This window comes from Pagrus major, chromosome 18 (genome assembly GCF_040436345.1).
Source record: "Pagrus major chromosome 18, Pma_NU_1.0".
NCBI lineage: Eukaryota > Metazoa > Chordata > Actinopteri > Spariformes > Sparidae > Pagrus > Pagrus major.
Window position 1 is genome coordinate 261,329 of NC_133232.1, and position 12,130 is coordinate 273,458.

The following is a 12,130-nucleotide window of genomic DNA, read 5'->3' on the forward strand; positions in this document are numbered from 1 at the left end:
TCTCTCCTTCTCTCTCTCTCCCTATTGCTCTCTCTCTCTCACACACAATGCACATAAACTTTAAGGACATAAACACACACAGACACACTCACTCAATTTGAGGCTCTATCAGGGGTGAAAGAGAATTTAATGGCACTACTTGTGAAGTTGCCCTCAGTAGAAAATGACCAAAACTTTTGTTTGAGTTCAAATGAGGGACAGTGTCAGCTGAGAGTTTTTAGAGGTAGGTTAGTGACTGGGAAGCCGGTCTTTTGAATACTTTGATTCAATGCTGATATTCCCAATAGGTGAAACGTTATTTACTATTTAATAATCCTGTGGTTGATTGAGGCTGAGTCAGTCGATGGACACGTTTTGTTTTGATGTTTTAGACAGTCTGGAGGCTCAAAACAAATGACACGGTTGCAATCAGTACTGACCTTTTCTCTTTATATGGAAAGATGCAGGTGTGTATCCTGCAACTTGCTGACAGCACAGTATCTCTAAAAGTAATACTAAAACCCCATTCAGACTGGATTTATTTCTCCAGGGGAGGTTGGGTGATTTTAACATTACCAGTTGTCTTCCAGTGTCCATGAAATGTTGGGAAGTGTCATACAATGGAATAAATGGAATCTTGGGACGTGTCACAAGAATGGAATGTTGGCAGGTCTCATAGAAAGGAATGTTTGGAAGTGTCAAGAAGTAGAATGTTGAATGTTGTTGTCATAAATTGGAATGTTTGCAGGTGTCATAGAATGGAATGTTGGGATGTGTCATATAATAGAACATTGGGACATGTGATAGAATAGAATGTTGGGATGTGCAATCCATTTGAATGTGGGGAAGTGTCATAGCATGGATTGTTGGGCTGTGTCATGGAATGGAATGTTGGGAGGTGTCACAGAATTGAATGTTGGAAAGTGTCATAGAATGGACTGTTGTGATCTGTCATAATTTGGATTGTGGGATGTGTCAGAATGGAATGTTAGGAAGTGTCAAGGGATGGAATGTTGGGATGTGTAATAGAATGGAATGATGGGACGTGTCATTTAATGGGTTGTTTGGATGTGTCATAGAATGTCATTTTGGGACATGCCATGGAATGGAATGCTGGGACATTTCATAAAATGGAATATGGAGTATGTTATAGAACGTAATGTTCAGACTTTTCATAGAATGGAATGTTCCCTCCTATTGCAAGTCCCAATACTCCATTCTATGACACATCCCAACATTCTGACACTTCCCAACATTCCATATATGATATGTCCCAGCACACTGACTTTTCCCAACAGTCCATTCTTGGACACATCCCAACATTCTATGACAGGTCCAAATATTCTATTCTCAAGTTTATGGTTGGTAAAAGGACATGCCATGAACAAATATCCAAGTAGTCAAATATCTTGATCCAGTCCTGGTATGGGTTTCATCAAAAATATGTGGATTCTATACTAAAACCAGGTCAGTTTAAACTGATTTTCATCCTTGTTTTGTGTGCCAATGCATCTAGTGGCCCACTTTCCTGCTGACAGAATATCCTGGTCACTAGTTTATACTAAACTGAGTCTGATTGTAACAAGGAGAGCCCTGAAATTGTTTCAGTAATAAAGAATTGAAGATGGAAAAAAGCAGACCAAACAGACTAATAAGCTTTAGCTGTAAATACCTTTGTTATTCTTTTTTTGGAAGAAGCTACTTCAGAATTTGATGGTGAAATTCTTCCAACCTGTCAACACTAGTTGCAGTGAACCTGTCAATCACACATCAAAGGTGACAGCAGGGAAGAAAAGTATTCCATATGTGGAAATATACCCTTGGTGTGATGAAACATTTTGCAATTGCCGAGTGGTTGAGTGGTTGAAGAAAAGGAGAAAAAGAAACATTGAATCAAGAATAAGCATGGAACACTTGCTGATGATATTTTTATGGCATCAACCCAATTAATGCTGTACTCGCTCATCCCTAATGATACTCACAAACAACAGCTTTCCAAGCTACCTAGGTAGCCCAAAACTCAGGACCTCAATTGGTAACTGTGCAAATTCACATATCAAAGTTGGTGAATTTGCAGAAGATTTGTCCTTGTAAGTGGAGCCACTGATTCCAGCGATCCAAAGAAATACTTATATTTTGCTTCAAAATAAAGCTGTTTTATATGCTGTTGAGACCGGGTCCCTTTGCTACTTGTTGTATGCAGAGAAAAAAAAAAGTGATTTTTGTGGTTCTCATTTTTAAGTGTTAGCAATAGCAATTAGGTGCTGAGTCAACCTCCCTTTGCTGAATAATAGATCACAACAAAGTTTCTTTTTGGTCCACCACCTGGCCTTGACAAATTACCCAGCATGTAAACAGCTCTACCACCACAAATCAATCTCATTCTAAAATGCACAGACACCAGCACATCAAAACTCCAAAATATGTAATGCACTGCAGTCAAACTATTCAATTTATAGCAAACAGACAGGCAAACATCCCCAGAAAGTATGATGAATGTCTTATCTATCTATTTCTATTTATCTGCCAACCTGTATTTATTTATGAGAGATTTATGCACTCCAGTTCTTCCTCATGCAGAAACGGGTGAACAAAACAGGACAATCAGGTAGTTTGGGGGTTTGGGCTGCCTCAAATGCACCAAAAGATTATGCTATATTCATAAGTTGCAGAGGCTACCAAATGTATGTCTATGACATTCTACATATGCAATTGTGGATCTTTGTCTGTTTGCTTATTTGCATCTTCAAGTTCCCCGGAGCACCGAGTGGAAAGAAATCAAAAAAGGCAGCCTTCCTTCCATCAAACTGAAAGACAAAAGCAGAGACAGAGAGCAAAAGAGAAGCAGCTCTCCTTCCACACCACTGGGAGTGTCTGAGAGATGCTGACAGCTCATTTCCCTGAACTGTCTGACTGTGGGCAATATATATAGTGGTGCGAGTGAAAGGAAGTAGGAGGCAGAGAAATATGGAGGTCTGTGTTAAGGTGAAGCCAAGTCAGAGATGAATAGAAGGCGAAGCAAAGACAGAATTGAGTAAATAAACAGATAGCTAAGTCTTAAAGGGCAAAAAGGACACAGATACAAAGAAGATAGGAAGAAAACAGGAAAGGGGAGAAATATGTATGTGTGACACTTTTGGTATTATACTAGGGTGCTGCTGTGTGCAAGAGTTGTTGAATTTCTGCCTAGCTTTTGAAATGTCATATAACTTACAGAATAAGCTGGAAAAAGTTGCATTTCAGCTCATATGGCCTTTTTCACCACTGCATTCCAAGTTATGACCTAAATCCCACTCTTAGACTTTGGTGTTGCATGGATAACAACTGCATTTCAACAGAATAAGTGCAGGTAATCAACCAGTGAACTTCAACTTTTGATCAACACTATTTTGTATATATTTAAAGACATCAAGGTGGCGCTGCCTCAACCCAGCTCCATGAAATAACCTGACCCAGATCTGTTAATGTAGGAAAACACCTATTACTGACAAAATCTTTAATGTATCCATGAAACTATCAGGTAAAAGAGGGTATTATGAAGCACTTAGTGACTGTAGCAGACACAGCTCAGCCCACTTACATTCCACAACAAAGTCACTTTGGGTACACTAATGGGGTCTGTTCTAAAGTTTGGGAATAAGTAGACCTTTGATTGGTATTGACTGTTTGCTTCAATGGCTTTGGGTAACATCAAAAGGACTGTAAGTAATACAACAGTGTGAGATCCCCTCTTCTGTAGTGGACCTAACACACACAATGTAGTCTGAAAAGCCACCTTTCCAAACTGTGGCGCCTGGCACATAACACCAGGGATTGTAAATCTATTTTGTATACCAAAGTGAAGGGCCATTAAAAATATTACATTTCTAACATGTGACAATACTGCCATCTACTGATCATGTATAGTTAATTGTTTCTTTGTAAGTACCTATTTAGTTACAAGGATACATCTTCTTACAATTAGTGAGGAAAATGTTGTTAAGTTTGCAACTTGGAGTCGCACTGAAGTCACACCCTCAGTGACTTGAGACTTGACTTAAGACTCGCCCTAAAAAGACTTGAGACTCGACCCGAACTCGAGATTTGAAACTCATGCACAATCTTAATAATTTATTTTTCATGGCGCATCAACATTAAGAAAATGTCTGACAAGCTGAACGGCATTCCAGCTGTGTTTCAATTCAGGGGACGCATCCTGGATGAATTGAGACACAGCTTCCCTCATGCGTAACCTTACGCATCTGGTGCGTGCTGGGCGCCGCAACACACAGCAAGAAAAGTGTACATACTCTGGATCAGCAAGGCTGATAAATGACTCATTGGCACTGTCAAAGTTTTCGTGCATTTTACAGTGTTAGCCATCTGTTAATATGATGACATTACACAATTCAAACATGTATGGGGCTCTTCCAAAGCCTTAGTCAATGAAGAAAGAATGTATACTGCAACCTCTATTTCCAGAAAGACATTGGCAGCTGATTAAGTGCAAGTGCTTCATTCAAGTTCAACGTTGAGGTGGCTCCACGTTTGCCCCAGCCTCAAAACAAACCCACGCAGAGCAGAGTGGCGCAGCGGAAGCGTGCTGGGCCCATAACCCAGAGGTCAATGGATCAAAACCATCCTCTGCTAATTCTACATGCTGTGTATAAGCAAGGCTCTATATGGAAAGTAATGGACTCATTGTCACAAATACCTTAGACAGAGGTAACTTCTGAGCGTACTCAACAGAGTTTTCATCTTCCTTGTAGGTTGGCATTTGTTTTCGCTCTATTTTTCTTGAAACATCTCCACTATTCCGTGCATATCTACATACCTCACTATGTTTTTGACTGTAGAAACAACGTGCAACGCAGGTAGTGTGGCCGAGTGGTCTAAGGCGCTGGATTAAGGCTCCAGTCTCTCAGGAGGCGTGGGTTCAAATCCCACCACTGCCATTTGACAGTGTTAGTCGTCTGTTAATATGATGGCATTACACAATTCAAACATGTATGGGCTCTTCCAAAGCCTTAGTCTAGGAAGACCTCCATTTCCAGAAGAAAATTGTCAGCTGATTATGCTGGCAAATGCTTCATGCAAGATTCATTCAAACAGTGGCCACTGGCATAGAATCTCAGCATAACTTTTTAAAGGTGTGTCAACGATTTTTTGTTTTCAAATACATGACAGATGTATCCTGTGAGTGTACTCTACAGTTTTTGCCTCCCTTGTAGGCTACTCACTCCTTTCAAGTTAGCCATCTGTTAATATGATGGTATTATACAATGCAACCATGTAGCAAAGCCCTTGCCTTAACCTCTATGAAGAAGAGTCTATACCGCAACCTCTATTTCCAGAAAGACATTGGCAGCTGATTATGCTGGCAAGTGCTTCATTCAAGATCAACGTTGAGGTGGCTCCACGTTTGCCCCAGCCTCAAACCAAGACCACGCAGAGCAGAGTGGCGCAGCGGAAGCGTGCTGGGCCCATAACCCAGAGGTCGATGGATCGAAACCATCCTCTGCTAATTCTACATACTGCGTATCAGCAAGGGTCTATATGGAAAATAAAGAACTCATTGGCACAAATACCTCAGACAGAGGTAACTTCTGAGTGTACTCAACAGAGTTTTCACCTTCCTTGTAGGTTGGCATTTGTTTTCGCTCTATTTTTCTTGAAACATGTCCACTATTCCGTGCATATCTGCATACCTCACTACGTTTTTGACTGTAGAAACAACGTGCAACGCAGGTAGTGTGGCCGAGTGGTCTAAGGCGCTGGATTAAGGCTCCAGTCTCTCAGGAGGCGTGGGTTCAAATCCCACCACTGCCATTTGACAGTGTTAGTCGTCTGTTAATATGATGGCATTACACAATTCAAACATGTATGGGCTCTTCCAAAGCCTTAGTCTAGGAAGACCTCCATTTCCAGAAGAAAATTGTCAGCTGATTATGCTGGCAAACGCTTCATGCAAGATTCATTCAAACAGTGGCCACTGGCATAGAATCTCAGCATAACTTTTTAAAGGTGTGTCAACGATTTTTTGTTTTCAAATACAAGACAGAGGTATCTTGTGAGTGTACTCTACAGTTTTCGCCTCCCTTGTAGGCTACTCACTCCTTTCAAGTTAGCCATCTGTTAATATGATGGTATTATACAATGCAACCATGTATGCAAAGCCCTTGCCTTAACCTCTATGAAGAAGAGTCTATACCGCAACCTCTATTTCCAGAAAGACATTGGCAGCTGATTATGCTGGCAAGTGCTTCATTCAAGATCAACGTTGAGGTGGCTCCACGTTTGCCCCAGCCTCAAACCAAGACCACGCAGAGCAGAGTGGCGCAGCGGAAGCGTGCTGGGCCCATAACCCAGAGGTCGATGGATCGAAACCATCCTCTGCTAATTCTACATACTGCGTGTCAGCAAGGGTCTATATGGAAAATAAAGAACTCATTGGCACAAATACCTCAGACAGAGGTAACTTCTGAGTGTACTCAACAGAGTTTTCACCTTCCTTGTAGGTTGGCATTTGTTTTCGCTCTATTTTTCTTGAAACATGTCCACTACTCCGTGCATATCTACATACCTCACTACGTTTTTGACTGTAGAAACAACGTGCAACGCAGGTAGTGTGGCCGAGTGGTCTAAGGCGCTGTATTTAGGCTCCAGTCTCTCAGGAGGCGTGGGTTCAAATCCCACCACTGCCATTTGACAGTGTTAGTCATCTGTTAATATGATGGCATTACACAATTCAAACATGTATGGGCTCTTCCAAAGCCTTAGTCTAGGAAGACCTCCATTTCCAGAAGAAAATTGTCAGCTGATTATGCTGGCAAACGCTTCATGCAAGATTCATTCAAACAGTGGCCACTGGCATAGAATCTCAGCATAACTTTTTAAAGGTGTGTCAGGAGGCGTGGGTTCAAATCCCACCACTGCCATTTGACAGTGTTAGTCATCTGTTAATATGATGGCATTACACAATTCAAACATGTATGGGCTCTTCCAAAGCCTTAGTCTAGGAAGACCTCCATTTCCAGAAGAAAATTGTCAGCTGATTATGCTGGCAAACGCTTCATGCAAGATTCATTCAAACAGTGGCCACTGGCATAGAATCTCAGCATAACTTTTTAAAGGTGTGTCAACGATTTTTTGTTTTCAAATACAAGACAGATGTATCTTGTGAGTGTACTCTACAGTTTTCGCCTCCCTTGTAGGCTACTCACTCCTTTCAAGTTAGCCATCTGTTAATATGATGGTATTATACAATGCAACCATGTATGCAAAGCCCTTGCCTTAACCTCTATGAAGAAGAGTCTATACCGCAACCTCTATTTCCAGAAAGACATTGGCAGCTGATTATGCTGGCAAGTGCTTCATTCAAGATCAACGTTGAGGTGGCTCCACGTTTGCCCCAGCCTCAAATCAAGGCCACGCAGAGCAGAGTGGCGCAGAGGAAGCGTGCTGGGCCCATAACCCAGAGGTCGATGGATCGAAACCATCCTCTGCTAATTCTACATACTGCGTATCAGCAAGGGTCTATATGGAAAATAAAGAACTCATTGGCACAAATACCTCAGACAGAGGTAACTTCTGAGTGTACTCAACAGAGTTTTCACCTTCCTTGTAGGTTGGCATTTGTTTTCGCTCTATTTTTCTTGAAACATGTCCACTATTCCGTGCATATCTGCATACCTCACTACGTTTTTGACTGTAGAAACGACGTGCAACACAGGTAGTGTGGCCGAGTGGTCTAAGGCGCTGGATTTAGGCTCCAGTCTCTCAGCAGGCGTGGGTTCAAATCCCACCACTGCCATTTGACAGTGTTAGTCATCTGTTAATATGATGGCATTACACAATTCAAACATGTATGGGCTCTTCCAAAGCCTTAGTCTAGGAAGACCTCCATTTCCAGAAGAAAATTGTCAGCTGATTATGCTGGCAAACGCTTCATGCAAGATTCATTCAAACAGTGGCCACTGGCATAGAATCTCAGCATAACTTTTTAAAGGTGTGTCAACGATTTTTTGTTTTCAAATACAAGACAGAGGTATCTTGTGAGTGTACTCTACAGTTTTCGCCTCCCTTGTAGGCTACTCACTCCTTTCAAGTTAGCCATCTGTTAATATGATGGTATTATACAATGCAACCATGTATGCAAAGCCCTTGCCTTAACCTCTATGAAGAAGAGTCTATACCGCAACCTCTATTTCCAGAAAGACATTGGCAGCTGATTATGCTGGCAAGTGCTTCATTCAAGATCAACGTTGAGGTGGCTCCACGTTTGCCCCAGCCTCAAACCAAGACCACGCAGAGCAGAGTGGCGCAGCGGAAGCGTGCTGGGCCCATAACCCAGAGGTCGATGGATCGAAACCATCCTCTGCTAATTCTACATACTGCGTGTCAGCAAGGGTCTATATGGAAAATAAAGAACTCATTGGCACAAATACCTCAGACAGAGGTAACTTCTGAGTGTACTCAACAGAGTTTTCACCTTCCTTGTAGGTTGGCATTTGTTTTCGCTCTATTTTTCTTGAAACATGTCCACTACTCCGTGCATATCTGCATACCTCACTACGTTTTTGACTGTAGAAACAACGTGCAACGCAGGTAGTGTGGCCGAGTGGTCTAAGGCGCTGTATTTAGGCTCCAGTCTCTCAGGAGGCGTGGGTTCAAATCCCACCACTGCCATTTGACAGTGTTAGTCATCTGTTAATATGATGGCATTACACAATTCAAACATGTATGGGCTCTTCCAAAGCCTTAGTCTAGGAAGACCTCCATTTCCAGAAGAAAATTGTCAGCTGATTATGCTGGCAAACGCTTCATGCAAGATTCATTATAACAGTGGCCACTGGCATAGAATCTCAGCATAACTTTTTAAAGGTGTGTCAGGAAGCGTGGGTTCAAATCCCACCACTGCCATTTGACAGTGTTAATCGTCTGTTAATATGATGGCATTACACAATTCAAACATGTATGGGCTCTTCCAAAGCCTTAGTCTAGGAAGACCTCCATTTCCAGAAGAAAATTGTCAGCTGATTATGCTGGCAAACGCTTCATGCAAGATTCATTCAAACAGTGGCCACTGGCATAGAATCTCAGCATAACTTTTTAAAGGTGTGTCAACGATTTTTTGTTTTCAAATACAAGACAGATGTATCTTGTGAGTGTACTCTACAGTTTTTGCCTCCCTTGTAGGCTACTCACTCCTTTCAAGTTAGCCATCCGTTAATATGATGGTATTATACAATGCAACCATGTATGCAAAGCCCTTGCCTTAACCTCTATGAAGAAGAGTCTAGACCGCAACCTCTATTTCCAGAAAGACATTGGCAGCTGATTATGCTGGCAAGTGCTTCATTCAAGATCAACGTTGAGGTGGCTCCACGTTTGCCCCAGCCTCAAATCAAGGCCACGCAGAGCAGAGTGGCGCAGCGGAAGCGTGCTGGGCCCATAACCCAGAGGTCGATGGATCGAAACCATCCTCTGCTAATTCTACATACTGCGTATCAGCAAGGGTCTATATGGAAAATAAAGAACTCATTGGCACAAATACCTCAGACAGAGGTAACTTCTGAGTGTACTCAACAGAGTTTTCACCTTCCTTGTAGGTTGGCATTTGTTTTCGCTCTATTTTTCTTGAAACATGTCCACTACTCCGTGCATATCTGCATACCTCACTACGTTTTTGACTGTAGAAACAACATGCAACGCAGGTAGTGTGGCCGAGTGGTCTAAGGCGCTGGATTTAGGCTCCAGTCTCTCAGCAGGCGTGGGTTCAAATCCCACCACTGCCATTTGACAGTGTTAGTCATCTGTTAATATGATGGCATTACACAATTCAAACATGTATGGGCTCTTCCAAAGCCTTAGTCTAGGAAGACCTCCATTTCCAGAAGAAAATTGTCAGCTGATTATGCTGGCAAACGCTTCATGCAAGATTCATTCAAACAGTGGCCACTGGCATAGAATCTCAGCATAACTTTTTAAAGGTGTGTCAACGATTTTTTGTTTTCAAATACAAGACAGAGGTATCTTGTGAGTGTACTCTACAGTTTTCGCCTCCCTTGTAGGCTACTCACTCCTTTCAAGTTAGCCATCTGTTAATATGATGGTATTATACAATGCAACCATGTATGCAAAGCCCTTGCCTTAACCTCTATGAAGAAGAGTCTATACCGCAACCTCTATTTCCAGAAAGACATTGGCAGCTGATTATGCTGGCAAGTGCTTCATTCAAGATCAACGTTGAGGTGGCTCCACGTTTGCCCCAGCCTCAAACCAAGACCACGCAGAGCAGAGTGGCGCAGCGGAAGCGTGCTGGGCCCATAACCCAGAGGTCGATGGATCGAAACCATCCTCTGCTAATTCTACATACTGCGTGTCAGCAAGGGTCTATATGGAAAATAAAGAACTCATTGGCACAAATACCTCAGACAGAGGTAACTTCTGAGTGTACTCAACAGAGTTTTCACCTTCCTTGTAGGTTGGCATTTGTTTTCGCTCTATTTTTCTTGAAACATGTCCACTACTCCGTGCATATCTGCATACCTCACTACGTTTTTGACTGTAGAAACAACGTGCAACGCAGGTAGTGTGGCCGAGTGGTCTAAGGCGCTGTATTTAGGCTCCAGTCTCTCAGGAGGCGTGGGTTCAAATCCCACCACTGCCATTTGACAGTGTTAGTCATCTGTTAATATGATGGCATTACACAATTCAAACATGTATGGGCTCTTCCAAAGCCTTAGTCTAGGAAGACCTCCATTTCCAGAAGAAAATTGTCAGCTGATTATGCTGGCAAACGCTTCATGCAAGATTCATTATAACAGTGGCCACTGGCATAGAATCTCAGCATAACTTTTTAAAGGTGTGTCAGGAAGCGTGGGTTCAAATCCCACCACTGCCATTTGACAGTGTTAGTCGTCTGTTAATATGATGGCATTACACAATTCAAACATGTATGGGCTCTTCCAAAGCCTTAGTCTAGGAAGACCTCCATTTCCAGAAGAAAATTGTCAGCTGATTATGCTGGCAAACGCTTCATGCAAGATTCATTCAAACAGTGGCCACTGGCATAGAATCTCAGCATAACTTTTTAAAGGTGTGTCAACGATTTTTTGTTTTCAAATACAAGACAGATGTATCTTGTGAGTGTACTCTACAGTTTTTGCCTCCCTTGTAGGCTACTCACTCCTTTCAAGTTAGCCATCCGTTAATATGATGGTATTATACAATGCAACCATGTATGCAAAGCCCTTGCCTTAACCTCTATGAAGAAGAGTCTAGACCGCAACCTCTATTTCCAGAAAGACATTGGCAGCTGATTATGCTGGCAAGTGCTTCATTCAAGATCAACGTTGAGGTGGCTCCACGTTTGCCCCAGCCTCAAATCAAGGCCACGCAGAGCAGAGTGGCGCAGCGGAAGCGTGCTGGGCCCATAACCCAGAGGTCGATGGATCAAAACCATCCTCTGCTAATTCTACATACTGCGTATCAGCAAGGGTCTATATGGAAAATAAAGAACTCATTGGCACAAATACCTCAGACAGAGGTAACTTCTGAGTGTACTCAACAGAGTTTTCACCTTCCTTGTAGGTTGGCATTTGTTTTCGCTCTATTTTTCTTGAAACATGTCCACTACTCCGTGCATATCTGCATACCTCACTACGTTTTTGACTGTAGAAACGACATGCAACGCAGGTAGTGTGGCCGAGTGGTCTAAGGCGCTGGATTTAGGCTCCAGTCTCTCAGGAGGCGTGGGTTCAAATCCCACCACTGCCATTTGACAGTGTTAGTCGTCTGTTAATATGATGGCATTACACAATTCAAACATGTATGGGCTCTTCCAAAGCCTTAGTCTAGGAAGACCTCCATTTCCAGAAGAAAATTGTCAGCTGATTATGCTGGCAAACGCTTCATGCAAGATTCATTCAAACAGTGGCCACTGGCATAGAATCTCAGCATAACTTTTTAAAGGTGTGTCAACGATTTTTTGTTTTCAAATACAAGACAGATGTATCTTGTGAGTGTACTCTACAGTTTTCGCCTCCCTTGTAGGCTACTCACTCCTTTCAAGTTAGCCATCTGTTAATATGATGGTATTATACAATGCAACCATGTATGCAAAGCCCTTGCCTTAACCTCTATGAAGAAGAGTCTATACCGCAACCTC

At 42.3% G+C, this 12,130-nt stretch overlaps 11 non-coding genes across 11 annotated transcripts; all 11 read left to right on the plus strand.

The window, feature by feature from the left end:
• The first annotated feature begins 4,831 nt into the window (after window positions 1-4,831).
• On the plus strand, window positions 4,832-4,913 carry trnal-aag (transfer RNA leucine (anticodon AAG)). Its single transcript has one exon. It is a non-coding gene; the product is annotated as a tRNA-Leu (tRNA).
• Window positions 4,914-5,705: 792 nt separating this feature from the next.
• Window positions 5,706-5,787, plus strand: trnal-aag (transfer RNA leucine (anticodon AAG)). Its single transcript has one exon. It is a non-coding gene; the product is annotated as a tRNA-Leu (tRNA).
• A 793-nt stretch (window positions 5,788-6,580) lies between these two features.
• On the plus strand, window positions 6,581-6,662 carry trnal-uag (transfer RNA leucine (anticodon UAG)). The gene has a single exon. It is a non-coding gene; the product is annotated as a tRNA-Leu (tRNA).
• A 1,027-nt stretch (window positions 6,663-7,689) lies between these two features.
• trnal-uag (transfer RNA leucine (anticodon UAG)) lies at window positions 7,690-7,771 on the plus strand. Its single transcript has one exon. It is a non-coding gene; the product is annotated as a tRNA-Leu (tRNA).
• Window positions 7,772-8,269: 498 nt separating this feature from the next.
• trnam-cau (transfer RNA methionine (anticodon CAU)) lies at window positions 8,270-8,341 on the plus strand. The gene has a single exon. It is a non-coding gene; the product is annotated as a tRNA-Met (tRNA).
• Window positions 8,342-8,564: 223 nt separating this feature from the next.
• Window positions 8,565-8,646, plus strand: trnal-uag (transfer RNA leucine (anticodon UAG)). Its single transcript has one exon. It is a non-coding gene; the product is annotated as a tRNA-Leu (tRNA).
• A 732-nt stretch (window positions 8,647-9,378) lies between these two features.
• trnam-cau (transfer RNA methionine (anticodon CAU)) lies at window positions 9,379-9,450 on the plus strand. Its single transcript has one exon. It is a non-coding gene; the product is annotated as a tRNA-Met (tRNA).
• A 223-nt stretch (window positions 9,451-9,673) lies between these two features.
• On the plus strand, window positions 9,674-9,755 carry trnal-uag (transfer RNA leucine (anticodon UAG)). Its single transcript has one exon. It is a non-coding gene; the product is annotated as a tRNA-Leu (tRNA).
• A 498-nt stretch (window positions 9,756-10,253) lies between these two features.
• trnam-cau (transfer RNA methionine (anticodon CAU)) lies at window positions 10,254-10,325 on the plus strand. The gene has a single exon. It is a non-coding gene; the product is annotated as a tRNA-Met (tRNA).
• A 223-nt stretch (window positions 10,326-10,548) lies between these two features.
• Window positions 10,549-10,630, plus strand: trnal-uag (transfer RNA leucine (anticodon UAG)). The gene has a single exon. It is a non-coding gene; the product is annotated as a tRNA-Leu (tRNA).
• A 1,027-nt stretch (window positions 10,631-11,657) lies between these two features.
• Window positions 11,658-11,739, plus strand: trnal-uag (transfer RNA leucine (anticodon UAG)). Its single transcript has one exon. It is a non-coding gene; the product is annotated as a tRNA-Leu (tRNA).
• The last annotated feature ends 391 nt before the right edge of the window (window positions 11,740-12,130 follow it).